General features: G+C 42.0%; 1 protein-coding gene across 4 annotated transcripts in view; it reads left to right on the top strand.

Annotated features, from left to right (window-relative positions):
• Positions 1 to 18,312, top strand: part of BAHD1 (bromo adjacent homology domain containing 1) — an 87,123-nt gene that overhangs the window by 28,786 nt on the left and 40,025 nt on the right. Inside the window, exon 1 of one of the 4 annotated variants that reach the window (XM_077322895.1) lies at positions 1,601 to 1,642. The exons of the other annotated variants lie outside the window; for them this stretch is intronic. The gene's annotated coding sequence lies outside the window, so the exon portion shown is untranslated. Of the gene's footprint in view, positions 1 to 1,600; positions 1,643 to 18,312 lie in introns of those variants that run through there. 4 annotated transcript variants of the gene reach the window in all.

The raw sequence follows: 18,312 nt of genomic DNA, 5'->3' as shown, positions 1-18,312 counted from the left end.
GGCTGGTTACTATACCCCATATGTTCACAATATGTATAGCTGCAGTAATTACACATTTGAGATCACAGGGATGTGCCATCTAGCCAGACGTGGATGATTGGCTCCTCAGCACAATCAAATCTAGACCTCACTACCTGCCAGCATTGTAGGTTTAGTGCTCAATCGGAGGAAATCTAAACTTAACTAAACTTTTAACTCCTTCCCAAGAAGTGCAGTTTATTGGTGCTTTGCTAAATTCTATTTTAGTTCAAGCTTTTCTTTACCTTGTGATTGAGCTTCTCACATTAAAGGGTTAGTTTGACAGTTTGCTAGTAACCATTTCCAACAGATACAGGGATATCTGGGACTGATGCCCTTTGCAACTATCTCTGTTCCATATCCTCAGCTCAAGATGAGACTACTACAGAATTGTTTTCAGTCCTTTAACTCAGCTGTCCCCAACTCTCGGTTTGTAGACCAGTACCAGTCAGTGAGTCAGTTGGTACCGGGCTGCAGCTCCTCCTTATCCTCCTCCCCGGCTGCTGCCACTGGCTCACCTTTGGTGCTTTCTGGCGGCCGCCATGGCTGGGGTTCCCCCTTGGCGTGGCACTGCGCAGCTGCAACTGGCAGCGCCCCCCAATGGGCAATGGGAAGTCAGAGGCGTTGGCGGGAAAGCAAGCAGAGCAGGGGCTCAGGCGATAGCAGCGACGTCCCTCGGCAAAAAACTACCCCCCCACCCCCGGGCCTCAGTAAAATTGTCAAGCATTGACTGGTCTCCGGTGATAAGAAGGTTGGGGATGACTACTTTAACTCATCTACTAACCCAAAGGTTCTCTGAATGGCAATTTGTTGCCAAGCTACTTTTGTGGTGGTCTCAGTATATGAGTCATTTTAGGAGTGTCTCCTTTGGACCTCTTTGTCTGCAATTAACTGTAACCTCAGATTTATTTATTTTTATACTTGCATGCCACCCTTCCTCAGGGTAGTTCGCACAATTTAAAATAAAATACAATCATTACATATTACATATATAAAAATAAATTTAAAATGTTAAATTCATACTTATCCATTTAAAACACATCAGTATATAAAACAATAAATAGTATCAGTCTGTTTGATCCATCTCATTACTTTGGCAGAATGGCATTGGGGGGGGGGAGATATAAAGTGTACTTTAACACAGTTTTGCAGGTGGATTTGGAAGAGAGGTCAGCACTATTTTGGTGTTAGATGTTTAGACCTCAATCATATGCCCGGTGGAACAGCTCTGTTTTGCACAGCCTGTGGAATGATAATGCATTCTACAAGGCCAGGTCTAAAAAGGCCCTGTCCAAAACCAATTTTATTTCTTTAGGACCAGGAACCCGCAGCAGATTTTGGTCACTAGAACACCTTAGTGCTTCTGGGTAGACATAGTATGAGAGGCAGTCCCTTAGATATGCTGGTCCCGGACTGTTTAGGCCTGCTTATTTCCAGGATAGGGGTACCCACTGTGAGAAGTTTCTGTTCAAGACCCCTGCCTACGCAGCAAAAAACATTTGCACATTAAAGTTCTAGAATGAAGCGTCATTTGTTATGCCCTTATTTCGTTTATGGCTATTCTTCACAGGAACATGGTCCTGGTCCAAGCAGACAACACAGCTATGAGGTTTTATTTAAACAGGTAAGCAGACATAACATTGCTTTCTCTTTGTGTGGAAGTGGAGTAATTTGGGAACGTGCAGTAGAGCTGTATACAATTCACATAGCTGTTCAGAGCTGATGGGAGTTTCAATCATGAGTGGTCTGTTGGCCCAGACTTTATATGCCCAGTGATTAAACAATGGGGATATCCAGTTGTGAACTTATTTCCTGCGTGTCACACCACCATAGCCCCAATTTTCTGTGTCAGAGATGGAACAATCATTTGTCTATTAGGGATGCTTTTCAAATGCCTTGAGCAGGCGCTCTATTTCCCGCCCTTCCCACTGTTAGACAAGGCAGTTTCCAATATTTGCCTGGAGGGAACGTTGCATGGGTTCCATCTAGCACAAGATAATACACTGGCAGTAGCTTTTCCATCTCACACATCAACAGCTTTACACACGTTGAACTCTATTGTTTTTTTAAAGAAGATAAGTCCTTTTCATAAAGTCTCCCAGCCTGTCATTCTGGGCCATCAAAAGGTGAGACAGCAGCATCTCAGACTGTCAAAATGGATCATATTGGCCATCGTATTGCACTATGGATGTGCGGGACTTTCCTGCCCCTTCCTAGTAAGAACAAATTCTACAAGAGCAAAATCCTCTTTTGAGGTGTTCTGCTGAATAACATCTATGGGTCTGCCACATGGCTGTCTGCTGACGCCTTTGTGAAACACTACTCTGTGGACAGGAATGCAAGAAGGGAGATGTCAGTTGGCAAGGCAGTCCAGTGGGCTCTCTTCCAATGAGAGCTGCACCTCACCTCCAGGGTAAGCTAGTTTGTTAGTCTCTCAGTGCGAAACTGCACAGAAGACCAAAAATGAAAACAGTGTTGCCCTTTCCCGTAACTGTTGTTCATCTCATTATTTTCTGTGCAGGCACACACGCCCCTTGCCTCCTGCCCTGCTGTGAGATCTCAGTAGTCCTTCCTCGTTTTGTTGCAACTGACAGAAGGGGAGCACCTCCCCATGGTGCATATGACCATTTGAGTGGGGAAACAATGTCTAGCATGCTTGGGGGGGGGGGGAGCTCTCCTTAACGTGCCAACAGACTAGAAGAAACTAAAAAAAATCTTCCATTTGGCTGATCCCATGTGTGCCGGCACAGCAGACAATTTAATGAACTGTTACAAGTAAGTGCAACACAGGCTCATGAGTGGCAGGTTATAATAATTAATAAATATAAACATAAAATAAATAAGCATGTCCTTGACCACCCCCTCTCCATATTGTCAACTCAGAGAATCTTCCAGCTGATTGGTCACTTGAAAAATGTGTTCATTGGTGTATGATGAGTGATTAATTTAGACCTAACTGCTTAGCTGGCTCTCATCTTACTCGCTTTTTAGGCTGCTGTCAAGATTTGATCATTGAGAAGGAGGCTTGCTCAATATGTACATTGTTTTCTGGTTTGTGAATTCCATAAAGTATAAGGTGACCAGATTTTAATATTGGTAAAGAGGAACACCACTGGGTAGCCAACCTCCAGGTACAGCCTGGAGTTCTGGAATCACTACTCATCTGCTCTTCTGCCTGATCCTCCTCCATCTTCAAGAATGTGATTCTTAAGGCAAATCTAATTACTGGGATTGCCACTTGTCTTGTCCTAGCAAGACTTCTGTTTCTTTCAAAGCAGCACTAATAAACAACATGACCAAAGATAGAGTTAGAGCTGCTTCTCCAAGCTTGAACACAAGACGAAGTTGATTTTTAAAAAAATTATAATCATTTGGGAGACAGTTTGGATAAAAAGTATGTTGTTGGACAGAGACTGTAGCAAGTTCTAGGAGAACTATGCAACTCATGACCAATCTCAGACAAGAAAGATTCCTTTGCTTAAATTTATGGCCCACCTATTTCACTCTAAATCATCTACTCTAGGCAAGTTGTATACAGATGTGCAGATTAAAGATATCTATGACTCATAGTAGGATACCCTAATATGAAAACATTTGCATCCAGATATATTGATTGATTCTTGAACCCAAGCACACACGCATTTTATTTGCTAAAATTAATTAAATGTGGAAAATATGGGTAGAACCAAACCTCTAAATTTGTCACCTTGATCCTAAACAGCATTGCCTAGATAAAGTCCCATTGGCTTCTACAGAATTATTTTCAAATAAGTTTCAATAGGATTGCTCGTTGAGTTACCTTTACATATTCCAGCTGCATTCCTTTGCCAACAAATATTTCCATAGCACTGAGCTAAAGGGCTAAAACAATCATTGGGATGTTAAGTTTGTAGCCTTCATCCGAATCTATGGCACTGGTGGTGGAGGGGCAAGGAGGCTGGAGGCAGCATCGACAGGGCGAGTGGCCCCCTCAGTGGGCTGGGACTTGAAGGCTCCTCCGGCTGCTGGGCCCTCAGCCGAACTGACCGCAAACGTGTGCATGGGCCCACCACTTTCTCCCCTCACAGGCGGGATGCATCCAGCCCTCTCCATCACCTGGACACGCGCAGCGCCAGCGGCAGAGTAGGGTGCAATTCTCGCATCGCCTGACGTCACCTGGGCGAGGTGGAGCTGGTCGAGCCTAGCCTGGGTATGGGAAGTGAGCATGACGGCCTGCTGTGCGGCAAGACCAGCAGCGGCGGTAGTGGTGGGCCCTCCCTCCCCCTCGGTGGCAGCAGCCAGGCATCGTGGGACATTCAAAGACCTTGGTGGGACACGGGGCATTTGGCCCAGAAGCGTGACAGTCCCGAGAGAATCAGGACGCCTGGTCACTATAATAAATCAATAATCTTGCCAGAGTTCTGGGCATTAGACCTTTGTAGAGCTATCAAACAAATTTGGTGGTCTTGCTGCCTGTGCCCACGGGGGTTCACCGTAATAGGTCATTATGGGGACTTGGTGATGAGCTTCTCAGAGTAAAGACTCAGTCAGATTCTGGGCATCAGTTTCTGACTCATATGGATTATATAGCAACCCTTTGGCCAGTGATAACAGTGGCTACACCCCTGCAATGCACTTCTCTGAAAGGACACTGATCACCCCTGAAGAAATTCTTGAGGCAGTTTATAGGTTTTCTCCCAATACAACACTTGGCCCAGACAGGATTCCATTAGAAGCAATTAGAAAGAACTTGGATTGGTGGGTACCATTACCTGTCACTTTATTGATCCATCTAACAACACAGGACACAGGACACATCCCACATACGGCCAGCTGAGTGATGTTGGGATAGTCACAATTCTCTTAGAACTGGTCTCGCAGAGCGTTTCTCTTAGAGCTCTCTCAACCCCACTAACCTTACAGGGTGTCTGTTGTGGGGAGAAGAAGGGAAGGGTGTTTGTAAGCTGCTTTGGGGCTCCTTCAGGCAGTGAAAAGCGGAGTATAAAAAACTAGCTCTTCTCTTCTACATCATGGTGAGATTGCATCATTGTCCCAATCTATAAAATTGGCTCTAAAGTAGAACCAGCAAATTATCAACCTATTACATTGCTGTCTGTACTGCAGACGCTTTACGCCCACTTTTTAACATTCTGGCCAGGCCACAGTACCTTAGATCATTGGTCCGCAACCTTTTCTAGGCTGCGGACTGGCGGTGGCGGGGAGGGCGATCGCCCGGCCGCGCATGCCACGCAAACGTGCGTGCGTGGCTGGGCGCGGCCCAGTGCCAGGGCCTTTGCAGCCTGGCACCAGGCTGCAGCCCGGTGGTTGGGGACCACCGCCTTAGATCATTGTGTAGTTCTTGCTTTTTTAGCTTATAAATATTCAGTCCCTAGAGGAGTTCTGTTTGCTGCCTTTATGTATGTAAAGGCAGTATTTCGCTCCGTGCCTCAAAGGTGTCTTTGGGAAAAATTAAAGGCAACTTCTATAGATCATTGCCTTCTATGGCTTATTAGTCTTCTTTATACGAATACTTCCTCCCAGGTGCGCTGCACTTTTGATGGATGGCTCTCCAAGAAGATCAGAACGATCAAGGTTGCCTATTGGCTCCTTTGGTTTTAATGTATATTTAAAGTATCTACCAAGCACCCTCAAGGGACACCATTTTTGCCCATCTTAGCCAGGTAAACCATTTTGAATCTGTTGTATGCAGATGATGCTCTTTTGCATTCTAGAACTAGAGAGAGCCGTAGTAACTGAATGAAAACCTTTTTGCTTCATTGTGCTCACCAGTCTTAGAAGAAAATGATTCTAAATTCAAGGGTTTTCAGAAGGACTCCATCTAATACCAACATTCCCTGGTTACTAAATAATCATAAAACCGATCAGGTAAAAATCTACTCCTATCTGGGTGTTTGGTTCTCCTTTAAACTAAATTGAGACAGACATAGGCAAAAAGCTTATTTTAAAGTTTCAGAAATAATAAAAGTGATCGTTTTCTCAGTACTTCCCCTTGGTGTTTGAGCCCCTGCACAGTTTCTCTATGATGTTCTGATTTGGATCATGATGGTTAATGAGACAGTGGATTATCTCTATTCTTTTTTGTTAATGATGGATAGGGCAACTCCCCTCATATATTGCCACCTCAGCTATTAGGTTTTAACTGGGTATTAAATCAGTTGAAGCGCATATTTTCAATTTTAGAGCTAGAGCTAGAACCCTGTTCTGACAGATAGTCTCCAGTATCTCCTGAGCCAGGATTCAGCTTACAGTCCCCGGTTCAAGACACCAGAGGATAAGTTTTTGCAACTAGGAGTCACTCCCGAGGATATCGCCTCATCTCAGGAAAATACTAACACATCTAATAATTGAGCTCGATTTTATTTCAGCCTTGAGTAGGGAAAGGCAGGTTTGCTTCCCATTAGTTACTTCAAAAGGAAAAACCACTCATTTATCTGCCCTTATCGTTCACTCAGTGTTGAGCATTTATGTTATGTTATGTTATGTTTAAATGCCATTCATTCCTTCAATTTTATGGTATGTTTTTGGGTATTCCCTTTCTAGATAGATTTCGCCAATGTGCTTCTGAAATTATTGATATCATCACACATAGAATAATGGATTGCTCATTGCTTAAAAAGAAGAAGGCAACGAAAGAGAGAGAGCAGTGGATCCAGAGGTGGATTTTAGTGCAGATTCCGTTTCCCAAACCCTACTTTTGGATGTAAACAGCAACCATTGCAAAGTCTTTGGCAGCTGCTGCTTCTCCTAGCTCTAAAGTTGAATTAAAATTCTTTAGAAAAACTGTGCCATTATTCTATGGTTTAGGGTTGTTTAAGACCTTGTGAACATGAACAAAAAAAGAGGCTAGAGGAAAAAAGAAAGAGACTTGCTGATGCTTTTGAGAAATTCAGTGCTGCTTCTGCATTCTTGATTCTTATTTTTCTGGGATTTATATGGTGATCCCCTCCTGCCTTCCTAAAGACAAATATAGTCTGAAGCACTTAAGAGAACAACGTGAAACTGGGACGTACAGGTCCTTCTGAGGGTAAAATAGCCAAAAATTGGAGTCTATAAATGGCCTGCAATTCTGTATCTGGTTTGGGGGCTTAAATGCCATTGAAGCAAATGGTGCATACGCAAGCCTCACTGTGTGCACAAGACTGTAGTCTCTGAAAATTGCAATATTGAGGGTAGATCCTTGAGTATCTTGAGGGCAATTCTGTGGCAGGCACCATTTCAATTTCCAGAATACAGAACTAGCTGGATTCAGGGCAATAAAGTGGCAACGGTTAATTCCTTGGAAATGGGTGGAGGGAGAGTGTAGTTCAGGAACAGGGTCCGCTTCAACAGGACCTGTCAGAAATGCAGCACAGTGATATTCACAAGGAAATCTTGTGAGAAGGGTCTGAAATGCCCTTTTGCTTTGCATCTCTCTGACTCCATGGAGGGGGAAAAACCCAACAGTCAGTTTCTCATTTAGTGAAGGTCATCATTCATTTCTCTGTGCTGCAGCATGAGAATCACAAGAACAAGAGGGGGGTGCAGATAAACTAAACTGTTTATTACACTAAACAGCTCTTTAAACTAAACTGTTATAGTAATATTTTTATGGCATCAGAAATGTGTCGGTGACCTCAATTGTGCTCATGCAGAATCTGTTGGCTTTATTAATAATTTTCAAGTAACATCATGGAATACTAGGTGTCATATGATGTTTTCAGGCAGCTTGACTAAAGGAACAGGATAACCAGACAGACTAAGCAAACAGTGCCATCTTTCTTGGAGCTAGTGCTAAAATTTTGCTGGGGTCAGCATTTATACAGCACTATGGGAATGTTCAAGGGCAGCATTTTGGGGGGTGCACTGGGAGAGGGAAGGCAGGAAAGTTTTGTTCTGCTTACTGAGTACTTTAATTTCATTAAGACAGAAGGCTGGTTTGCCATCAGTGCCTTGCTTAATGCCAATTTCATAGTCATGTTTGCCCTAGTTAAGGCATAATGTCTGCAGAATCATGGAAGTAGAATGCCAAAGTCCATCTAGTCCAAACTTCTGTTGTCTAATGGGGTGACTTGTATGTCAGAGATCTACCAGAGGTTCTTGTTCAACCTTTGAAAAATTCTAAAGGAGGAGATTCCTCAGTGTGCTTATTTAATTCCAAAAACTGCTCTTAAATAACTGAATTTAGCCAAGGCACAGCGTCATTTCATGTAGTCCAGGATTTGGGAATATTCCTTGCAATGCTCCCCTATGATACCACATTGCTGAGGTTTTTCAGAATGCTGAGCAGGTTGTTTTTCAGGAAGCTGGTCTGTCATTATTGGCCTTCGTACTTGAAGAATCTGTGTCTCCGAGGGAGATAGCTCTGTGTATACTGTGATCCAGATTTTTGCAGGTTTATTTATTCACAATGTGTGCATGTTGCCTTCTCAGCTTGGGCAAAGATGGCTTAAGGTTCTGTTCCTTAAGTAGAAGGATTTCAAGTGGCAGGGTGGAGAAAGACTTGTGGCTGCGACCATGGAAAGCTGCTTGTGGTCTGAGTAGCTAGTGGTGAGCTACATGAATCAGTGGCCTCACTGCAAAGAGAAGGGATGATCAGGTTTAGTCTTGAGCAAAAATAATGTCCAGTCTGGGAAAGGCCTAAACGGATCTTGCTGGTGGTGTTGTCAGCCATTCAGTCCTGTCCGACTCTTGGCGATCCTGTGGCACAGCTGCCGCGACAGTCCACAATCCCGCACCGGCCCCCTCAGCCATGCAATGTTCTGGCCTATGTCCATTCTGATTACATCCAATGGCCGTGCTCTTTATTGGCCTGGTTTCATTTTTCCACAGACCAATCCTAGCATCACTGCATTCTCCACTGAGTTGGATCGCATGATATGGCCAAAATAAGTGAGTTGGAGTTTTGCAATTTTGCCTACCAATAATATATTGGACTTCATGCACTGTAGTATTTCCTTGTTTGTGACTTTTGGTGTCCATGGAACCACAGAAGCCTTGTCCAACATCAGAGTTCAAAAGAATCGATTTTTATCATCCAAATTTCACAGCCATTAGTGGATATTGGAAATATGATAGCTCTAACTCATCTACATTTGACAGTCAGGCTTATGTCCTTGCTTTTCCATGTTTGGTTCAAGCTCATCATTGCTGCATTTCTGATTCCAGTAAGCTTCACTGTCTATTCTTGCTGCGCTTTGCAAATCCACATTTAATTTTTTTGCTTCCTCCCTTTTGCCTGCAGCTTTTGCTGATTTTCTACATTCAGGTATTCTTCTGGTTTCATCTGAGAGTTGTTTTGATCTTTTTTCTGTCTTCTTCTTTGGTTTGTGTTTAACAGCTGTTTCAACAACAGTTGATTGAATTTTTCTGCCACAGTTCATCAGGCATCTTCTCTGTTGCATCCAATAGTTGAAATTGATTTTTCACGTCCACTGCATACGTGAGCGGAATCAAACTTCCTTAACTCTGATGTTCTCTTGATGTTATGGAGGTTGTTTTGATTTTAGCCAGTAACAGTTCATCTTGCTGTAAGCCATCTCTAAAGAGTTCAGTGGTTTGAGCTCATGCTTTGCATGCATTGTACCTCAGGAAAGTGTCTATGACATTTACCACATGGCTGCCATTACACTGGGCTGCCACCTGCATTTGCCTCAGGACAAGTTGTCCCACCTCTTCCTGCTCCTGCACAGTGGAGCATTTGGCCCGGCATACCTCATGAGAATGAGGTGGCTGGATGGAGTCACTGAAGCAGTCGGTGCAAACTTAAATGGACTTTGAGGAATGGTAGAGGACAGGAAGGCCTGGAGGATCATTGTCCATGGGGGTCGCAATGGGTTGGACACGACTTTGCACCTAACAACAACAACACTCATCCACCCTGAATTTGTGCTCCCACCAGGGCAGCAAGGTTCCACTGTGGGGCAGTATTGGCCTGGATTTCTTTTTATTATTAATAATTTTTTGTCCCTTTCGAGATGCCATAGTCAGGCAAGGGTGAGACCTGCTGCATGGGCCTGCCCTGACATAGGCTCTGTTGCCGTCCATGTTCCTTTGCTGCAGGGAAACGGAAGGCTTAAGTTGGGCCATACCTGAGACAGCCCCAGCTTGGTGCCGATGTTGAGTGCAACCAGGAATTTGCTTTGCCACTGGATGAGCAGTAAGTCAGGGCAAATTCCTGGTATGGAAACACTCTGTGTTGCCTTGCTATTCTACAGGCCACGAGTGACTCAACCAATGAGAAAGGGAGATCTTTGGTCTCTCTCGGAACTCTGAAAACAAATCTGTGACTGCAGAACAAAAGGACTTTAGCATTCAACTCTGTCTATCTTTCCATACCATCTTCATTCGAGGAAGCTCAGCGGCTCTTGACTTCCCACATTTTTTGCCAGTAAAACCCTTTGAGGTAAATTTTGTTCATATCCACCAGCAAACTTTATGGCAGTTGGGGCTTTTGAACCTGGGTCTTCCAGATCTTAGTCTAACACTACATCATGCTGACTCAAGTGTAATGTATCTTGAATGTGTGGTATGGAGTTTAATAATTCATAATAGTTGAATTGAAGCAAAGCTGCAAATGAACCTCTAGGTGGAGAAAAGGAATTGGTAATTTCCTCTAGCAAGTAAGAATTCTTAAATCTGTTCATTAATATGTATGAATATAAGACTTTACTGATTGCATTTGGCTACAGATATAACTTGTTGGTGTTTTGTTATCTGTGCAGTTAGGAGCAGTGCAGGGCTCTCCATCAAACGCTTCATCAAACCTCATCCTCTGTTGCTGAGCAGGACAAATGTCACTCTCTGCTTAGACAAGACAAGCACCAGCAGACTGTCTTGTGATGGCCTTTATAGAAGCAAGGTTTACGCCCTAATGGTACAGTAGACATAATTGTCACTGCTGATTGACTGGGTTGCTATCAAACAAAAGGCAGATTTCACATAGTTCAGTTCAATTTGTGTCGTATCATAGCTGTTAATATGGATGGTGGGTATCATAAGCTCTATATTCAGATTTAAACAAGCCGAACCTATGCAGGGGAGAAGTTGAGATTGTGTCTGCCGGCTCTGTTATCCACATTGTAAGAAGCCAATATGTGCATATTTAATTGGAGGAGCAGGGGTCTTGATTGTGTGGTACAACCAATCATTTGTTTGAGGAGGTCTCTGTTAAGACTAGTATTGAACTAGTAGAGGACAGGAGTGGGCCCCTATTAAATTTGTTTAATTGTCACATGTTTGAAGCCTTAAACTAGAATATGTTCAAGTGGTTGCATTGACTTCCTTCTTTTATTTTTTTTGGGGTGGGATATGTTAGCCACTTAGTTTTTGATTAAATTTCTAGCCATCTTGGAATGCCAGGTGACAATAAAATTGCACAGAGTCGTCCACATGTGCAAGGTATCCCTCTCTAATCCTTGATGAAAAGTATGAGAGATCCCATGGACAGAAATATTGATGTGCTCCTGACAGTTTAGACTACTTCTAGTGAGTGGTGAAAATCACAAGAAGCAATAAACTTCTAAAGCTGTAATCAAAACATGAATCCACAGTTTCACCCATACAGTATACTTGCCATGTTCAATGGGTGGCATTTCTTGGCATAGCTTGTGATAATACTTCTAGCTCTTGCTCACCTTTTGGTGCACTGATGATTGTTATACTAGTAAAATCTCTCATTTGCATTTTTTGCCTTGCACAGACTCATTTTTTGTTGCTGGAAGTCTGTTATGTGTGATGAATGCAAAGTTGCAGATCATTTTCCTGTCTACTGTTTTGGGAACCTCTGCACCCTAAATGTTACTGTTCATCAGAAGAACTCTAAATCAACAGGAATTACTTTGCTACTTAGGAGCAGTTGGCTCTTGGGGGTTGTTTTGATGGTGGCTAATGTGGGGGTTTACCTGTGGGATCACTCCTGAAACCTGAGAATTATGTTACGAAGGAGTTGCAAGATGCTCAGGATTAATATTCATTTGTAATTAGGTGATACAGAGATCTGTGGGTGTATACTGTGATGTACAGATTATCACTTGGACTGGAGAGAGCAGGTTGAAGCCAAGTACTGCCTTCATTGCAACTGGTCCAGTTTGAATCTTGTACGGCTCTCTTATCAACAAAAATGGAGTCCAGTAGCACCTTTAAGACCAACAAAGATTTATTCAAGGTGTGAGCTTTAATGTGCATGCACTCTCAAATTTTGTTGTGCTACTTCATACCAACATGACTACCCTCTTGAATCTGCTCTCTTATCAGTCTTTTATTTAATTATTTTTTTAAAGGTTTATTCCTCACCTCTACATCATTTGAAATGGCTTCATTTATAGGTCCAGCCAGCTTTTATTGATCGTTTGTTAAGATACTTCTGGTCTGGTATTTGTATTTAGTTGGAGTTAGAATATAGCTTGTGTGGGCTGTAGGAGTTCTGAGCACCATCCTTGAATTCTGTAGTTTCTTTGATCTACAAACCTTTGGGCTTTGCTGTTCCATAATGCTAGTCTTGCCTTGGAAAGCCTACTTGTTGGCATAGGTAGAAGATGGCCGAATAGCTTCTTAACCATAGCCAGAGATCTGCTCATTCTGTGTCTATCTCCATCCCCTCCAATCTGTGCTCAGAATTAGAAGCTTACTGCTGCCTCCCCAATGTAATACAAAGGAGTGATGTCGTAAGGGCTTTGGAGTCCTGGAGGAAAAGGGATAATTTAGACTGTATGCATTATATCTAGAGAATGTAGTTGTGAGTGATGGCTGTAGACCTTCTTATAATGCTGCCTCCATAGACAAGCAGATTCATGCTCTTCCCTGTGGCTTGTTTTGGCATATATAGCATGTGCCCTTTCCTGTACCTTTCAAGGGTGAAATGTTTGAAAAATTCATTTTGGGGGATTTATTTATTTATTTATTGGGATTTCTAAACCACCCCCCCCCCCCCGAAAATGGGATGACAAATACCATACCATAGTAATAGCACATGCCCAATATCTGCAATTGGGGGGTTGGGTTCTTATTTCTAGTGCTGTTTTCATGTTGTCTCAAAAAACTTGCTTGTTGGGTACTGTATGCTTTTAAAATAATAATAGTTGTGAAGAAGAAACAAGGGACTCTTAGTATCTATTGGCTGTTATTAAAATGTTGAACTAGGCATGGAGGGGGGAAAATGAAAGTTCCATGTGCTTTTGGGTCTACATGTAAATGATTTGTGGCCTGGGACAGCTTCCATACAAATAGATTAGGTGCTTGTTATATCTTGTGTTATGCATTAGCTGCTAGAGTGGTATTTTCTAGATGCTAAGATGAAAATGACTCTTATGAATGACTATCACAGATATTGAAAGTGCTTCTTACTTACTTACGTCTTACTCCAAGGGCCACTCTTGGCTGCTCTGGCAGTCTGTGCATATAGCATAACTTTGCACATAGCCCCTTGCTAAAGCCATGCCTTAGGTACATTGGTGATATGTACTGACTTCCAGTTTAAGTGAACCTCAAACTCTGTTTCAACTGCCACCTGCTAGTTCCCATAATCTTTACTGAGTTAAATCTTTCATTCTTTTGGACAATTGCCTTTTTTTCTATTGGGTTTAGGGACATGTGAGAATGAAAGACACTGACTTAACAGGGTTTCTGTTAAGAATACTCAGTTAAGAATACTCAGTTACTAGCAAGCCCTAGGGGAAGAGTCTTTTGACTAGACCTCCCCGAACTTGGGAGCCAAAGGCCACATATATATGATTTAAATGTTGAGAGGAAAACTTGATCCTTTTGAAGGACTTCATTAACAATACAATAAGTTGAAAAACAACCACTGAGGAAAACCCAATTGAAAACGGTTTAATCTAGAGGCCGTTCTGGTTGTTCTAATACATATATATATAAAAGAAGAGATAAGAAACGTTTATTTATATTTATTGTGAAATTGTTTAGTATAGCCCAGGATAGGTTCTGTTTTCTGTTACAATAATTTTGAACCATCCTTTCTTCGTGGTGTACTCTTAATATTGCATTATTTTCTAGCAATGTTGAAATTCTACTTTTTGGATATCAAAACATATCAAATCTAGTATTTATGCTTTGCTACAGATTTTTTATCCCTACCACTTCATTTATCAGATGTCTTATTCTATTGATTGCACTGCCTTACATTGTATAATCTGCCTTGAGTCTCAACGAGTCTCTATAAATAACATAAATAAAAAAATTAATGCAGAGTTCTATTTGAATTAAGCGATCTGAGAATCTCAGCTGTTGACTGTTTCCACCATGCTTCCTTTTTTCGGTGGTGGAGAGTGGAATGACATCAGTGCCCTTTTGCCTTCTCCTCAACTAGTGTAAATGGAATAAATTATGCACAGTTACTTTTTCATAATTTACTCAAGGGATAAAAATGTGGATTACATTGTCAAAGTTCAGGATCTGTATGTCCCTCATTCTTAGTCATCCACAGATCTGCATCTGATCAGGGTTTGTCTGTGTTCCTGTTTTAGAGAAGTTACCATTTTTCTGTGTTCTCTTTTCTTCCTTCTTTTTAAATATCTCTTACTGCAACACTTGTAACAGACATAAGTAACTTGCTGAGCATCACACTAGATATCTGCTTATTTTCTATGCTTTTGAGTAGAATTTACATATTCTCATGAATGTGGCAGATTTTGAAGTTTTCTTGGTAGACATATGGCATTTATCCTAAAATATTATTCTGAAATTGTTATCCTCAAGTGTCAACAACATTGAGTCAGCTGTTACGTCTTCCTCCCTCATGCAGTTCAGAACGCCTCTGTCAAAAAGGCAGCACTTAAAATACACTAAATAAACTTCTCCCCACCTTTTACACCAGGTCCCGCCCTACTTGGTTCCTTTATTTATGAGCCTGAAATGACTAGATCTTACATGTACAACATGGAAATCATGTTTGTTACTTATGTACTAAGTGCTTATTTTTTTAAGCACAGAGATTACTTGCACTGGTTTTGTTAACATTTACTTAAGAAATTCAGAACAGAGCATAACTTAACCAGAAATTGAAGGAGAAGCAGAACTGCATGTTGAGCACTTCAACTGATTCCACTTTTGACACAAGAAAGCATTAAGAAGTGCTGCAAATCTTCAAACTGCACCTGCAGCATGAACAAGAATATTTTGCTTTTTAATCAAGATGTTTGAATGTAGTAATGAGAAGTGAAATGAGTGGGCTTAAACTGGAGTAGCTCTCTGCATAGGATTATACTTTGAGGGGAATAGGACAAGTTGTAGTTATGATTCAAGGAAGGTTTGATTATTATTTTTTTCAAAAAACAGTAAATTGAAGCTGTAAGTGGAACATTGTCATTTTGCTTGAGACACATCAAAGTTTTTTACAGTCCCCGTGTAATTTGGTTTGAGGAGAATACAGATTTCATAGAGCTTAGTGAAATCTTGGAAGGCATCATTTCATTTCTCCGGGACTTGCACAAGGTAAATAGAGCACTTCATTTGTAAATGATGGTTTGAATTTACCCCCCCCCCCAATTTCCAATTAATAATGGGGTGGTGGGAATCCGAGGTCACTTCTGGGTACCACTTGTGGTTCTCAAATTTCCAGTGGAAAATCTTGTTGGACTTTTGATAAACAGATTGATGATATCATGGGCTGAAATTTAGCTTGACGTTGTATTGCCCAGAGGTTGCACCTGCTTTCAGAACTAGTTTTATAATTCATGCTGGTGAATTTTTATTTTATATATTTACTTCAGTGACACTCTGCCTTTCTCACAGAAAACTCAAGGTAGAAAAGTTCAGTTCTGTACCTAGAAGTTCCCAGTATTGCTTCAGAGAAAATTAGAATATTGTTAAAAATTGGGGAACAGGGGGGTCAGTTTTCTCCCAGCTAGAGTACAAGCTGGATGGTTTTATAATAGTAGTAAAAAATACATCATCATCCTTGTGCGTGGGCTCCGGCCAAGTAATTCATAGTGCCGCTGACTTGGCCGAAAATTAAGACTAGCGAGCTGTGCAGTACTCCCAAGGAGTTAAAGATATGCAATTATAAGCGCGTTTCCAGGGAATCTGCCAGCCTACAAGCAGCAGGCTTCCCACAAGTGGTGAGCTTGCAAGTGCTACCTGCGTCGTCATGGGCTTGCCTCGTTGTCTTGAAATCAAACATTCGGGCAAAGACAAGCACTGAGTTTGATAACAGAGTAGCGTGTCCTGTAATTTACCGCAGATTGCGATGGCTTAACAGCAGCTTAATTGCTAGGATGGGGCATGCCCCCACTGAGAGTCAAGGGTACCTATGTTTTTTATTATTCCTGATTTCAATGAGAATTTAAAAAGCCGGTTGGTCTGCCGATGCTTGTTGTTTTTGAGCTGCAACAGATACTGTGTTTGTGTGGGAGCGGTAGAAGTCTTCAGTTCCTCTCGGAGCAATTTTCTAGAACCGAGCAACTCTGCTTTTCTTATTGCTGCCTTCAAATGTCCCTATGCCGTGGTGCTGCTTTGGCAAAGCACCGTATTCACGGTTCCATGCCCTTAACATGGGAGAGTGTAGGGAAGATCTATTTTGGGGGGGGGGGGGGAGGCAGAAGTGCTTAATGTTTCCATCTTCAGTCACTGGATGTGAAAAGATTTGGGAGTTGCGGCTGAGAAGGCCAAAGATAAGTAGTGGTGGATCTGTTGCAAAAATGTTTCAATGTGGATACTGTGCTTCCTGCTATTCAGGTAGCACTCTGACTACAGGCAGAAAAGAGACATGGTGGGGAGAGTTAATCCTGTTCCAGGGGCTTGATGTAACTTGAGTTAGTTCTGCAGGGCCTGTAAGACGGAGCTCTTCCGCCAGGCATTTGGTTGGGGTCAATGAATATCTAGACGACTTGATTAACATCCTGGGCTCCCTCTATAGGGATATTCCCCCTCAGAAACGGAAACAGAGATGCTCTGGGCTTGCCATAGAGTGGGTAGGATGGTTTTATTGTGTTTTTAATTGTTGTATTTATATTCATACACTACAATATGTTGTGATCCACCCTGAGCCGGCATCGCAGGGCATGATTGCACCTCCAGCATTTGTACACAGGTACAGAATGGGCTTATTCAGTGCAAGGCAGATTTTGACAGGTGCTGGGAAGAGCTGCCCCCACCCATGCCAAATTTTTCCTTTCTCTAATCCAGTGGTTCTCAGCCTGGGGGTTGGGACCTCTTTGGGTGTTGAACGACCCTTTCAGGAGTCATGGCAGGGCAAGCAGCTTGCGGGAGGGCATCCACACAACAGCTTTGTGGGGGTAGATCGAGATTGAGCGTTCATGTCTGGAGCAGCAGAAAAGAGCAAGTTCAGCATGTTAGGACAAGATGCAGAGCTGAACTGAGAAACCACGTGGAAAAAAAACCCAATCTATATACAATCATGAGCAATGGATCTTCACGCCATTGCTCAGTTTCGGTTTAATTTCTATGAAAGAACACTTGCATAATTTTACGGTTGGGGTCACCATAACATGAGGAACTGTATTAAAAGGTCGCGGCATTAGAAAGTTTGAGAACCACTGCTCTAATCTGTTAAAGCCCCATTTGAAGTTAATTTGGTAGTTTAACTCATTCTCCCTTTTTCATCGTGAACACTTCTGTGCTAATAAATGTAAAAACTTTTACCCACTGTGGGTATTAGAAATGTGGGCACAGCTTCACTTCCCCTCCCCTTCATGTGGAACTTGTGCACAAATGCATGATCGTGCAAATAGTACTTAGCAGGACTTAAATGCAATATTGTTTGACGGTATTTTCTAAGCTGCCAATTCTTTTTAGAATTCCCTCCCCAAGTTACAATTATTAGGATCTACTGATACGGTGATGGCATTTTTTGTAATATAAGCATGGGCTTTTGTGTAAAATACTTTTCTATAATATACTGCCCTTTCTTTTGACATTCTGCCATATTGCTTTGCAATGCACAGCAATGGTTCAAATAAATTAACTGTTGCATGTTTATCACCAGCCCAGCATTACAGAATATGTCAGTACCTTATTGGATCAGACAAATGGCCCATCCAAACCAGGCTCTAAATTCTATTTAGTTCACTGCATCAGTTTACATTCAGAGATGTACAAGTTACTGTCCAGGTTATAAAATATTGCTGATTTGTATTTAATTAGGAACTTTGAATAAGCTGCTGTGTGAAATGTGTAGATTGGAGTTGTTCATAACCCCACTGAGTATTATGTACTCAGAGGCAGGTTTGTTTTATGTAACTTCTGTGGAATTGATTACATTGAGCTGATAAAACTAGTTTCAGCATTCTTCATAAGATTCCTGTCTAAATACTGGAAAGTAGCATAACATGTCAGTGTGTC

Source organism: Paroedura picta, chromosome 2 (genome assembly GCF_049243985.1).
Source record: "Paroedura picta isolate Pp20150507F chromosome 2, Ppicta_v3.0, whole genome shotgun sequence".
NCBI lineage: Eukaryota > Metazoa > Chordata > Lepidosauria > Squamata > Gekkonidae > Paroedura > Paroedura picta.
The sequence above is the reverse complement of the archived record's forward strand: the minus strand, read 5'-3'. Positions and strand labels throughout refer to the sequence as shown.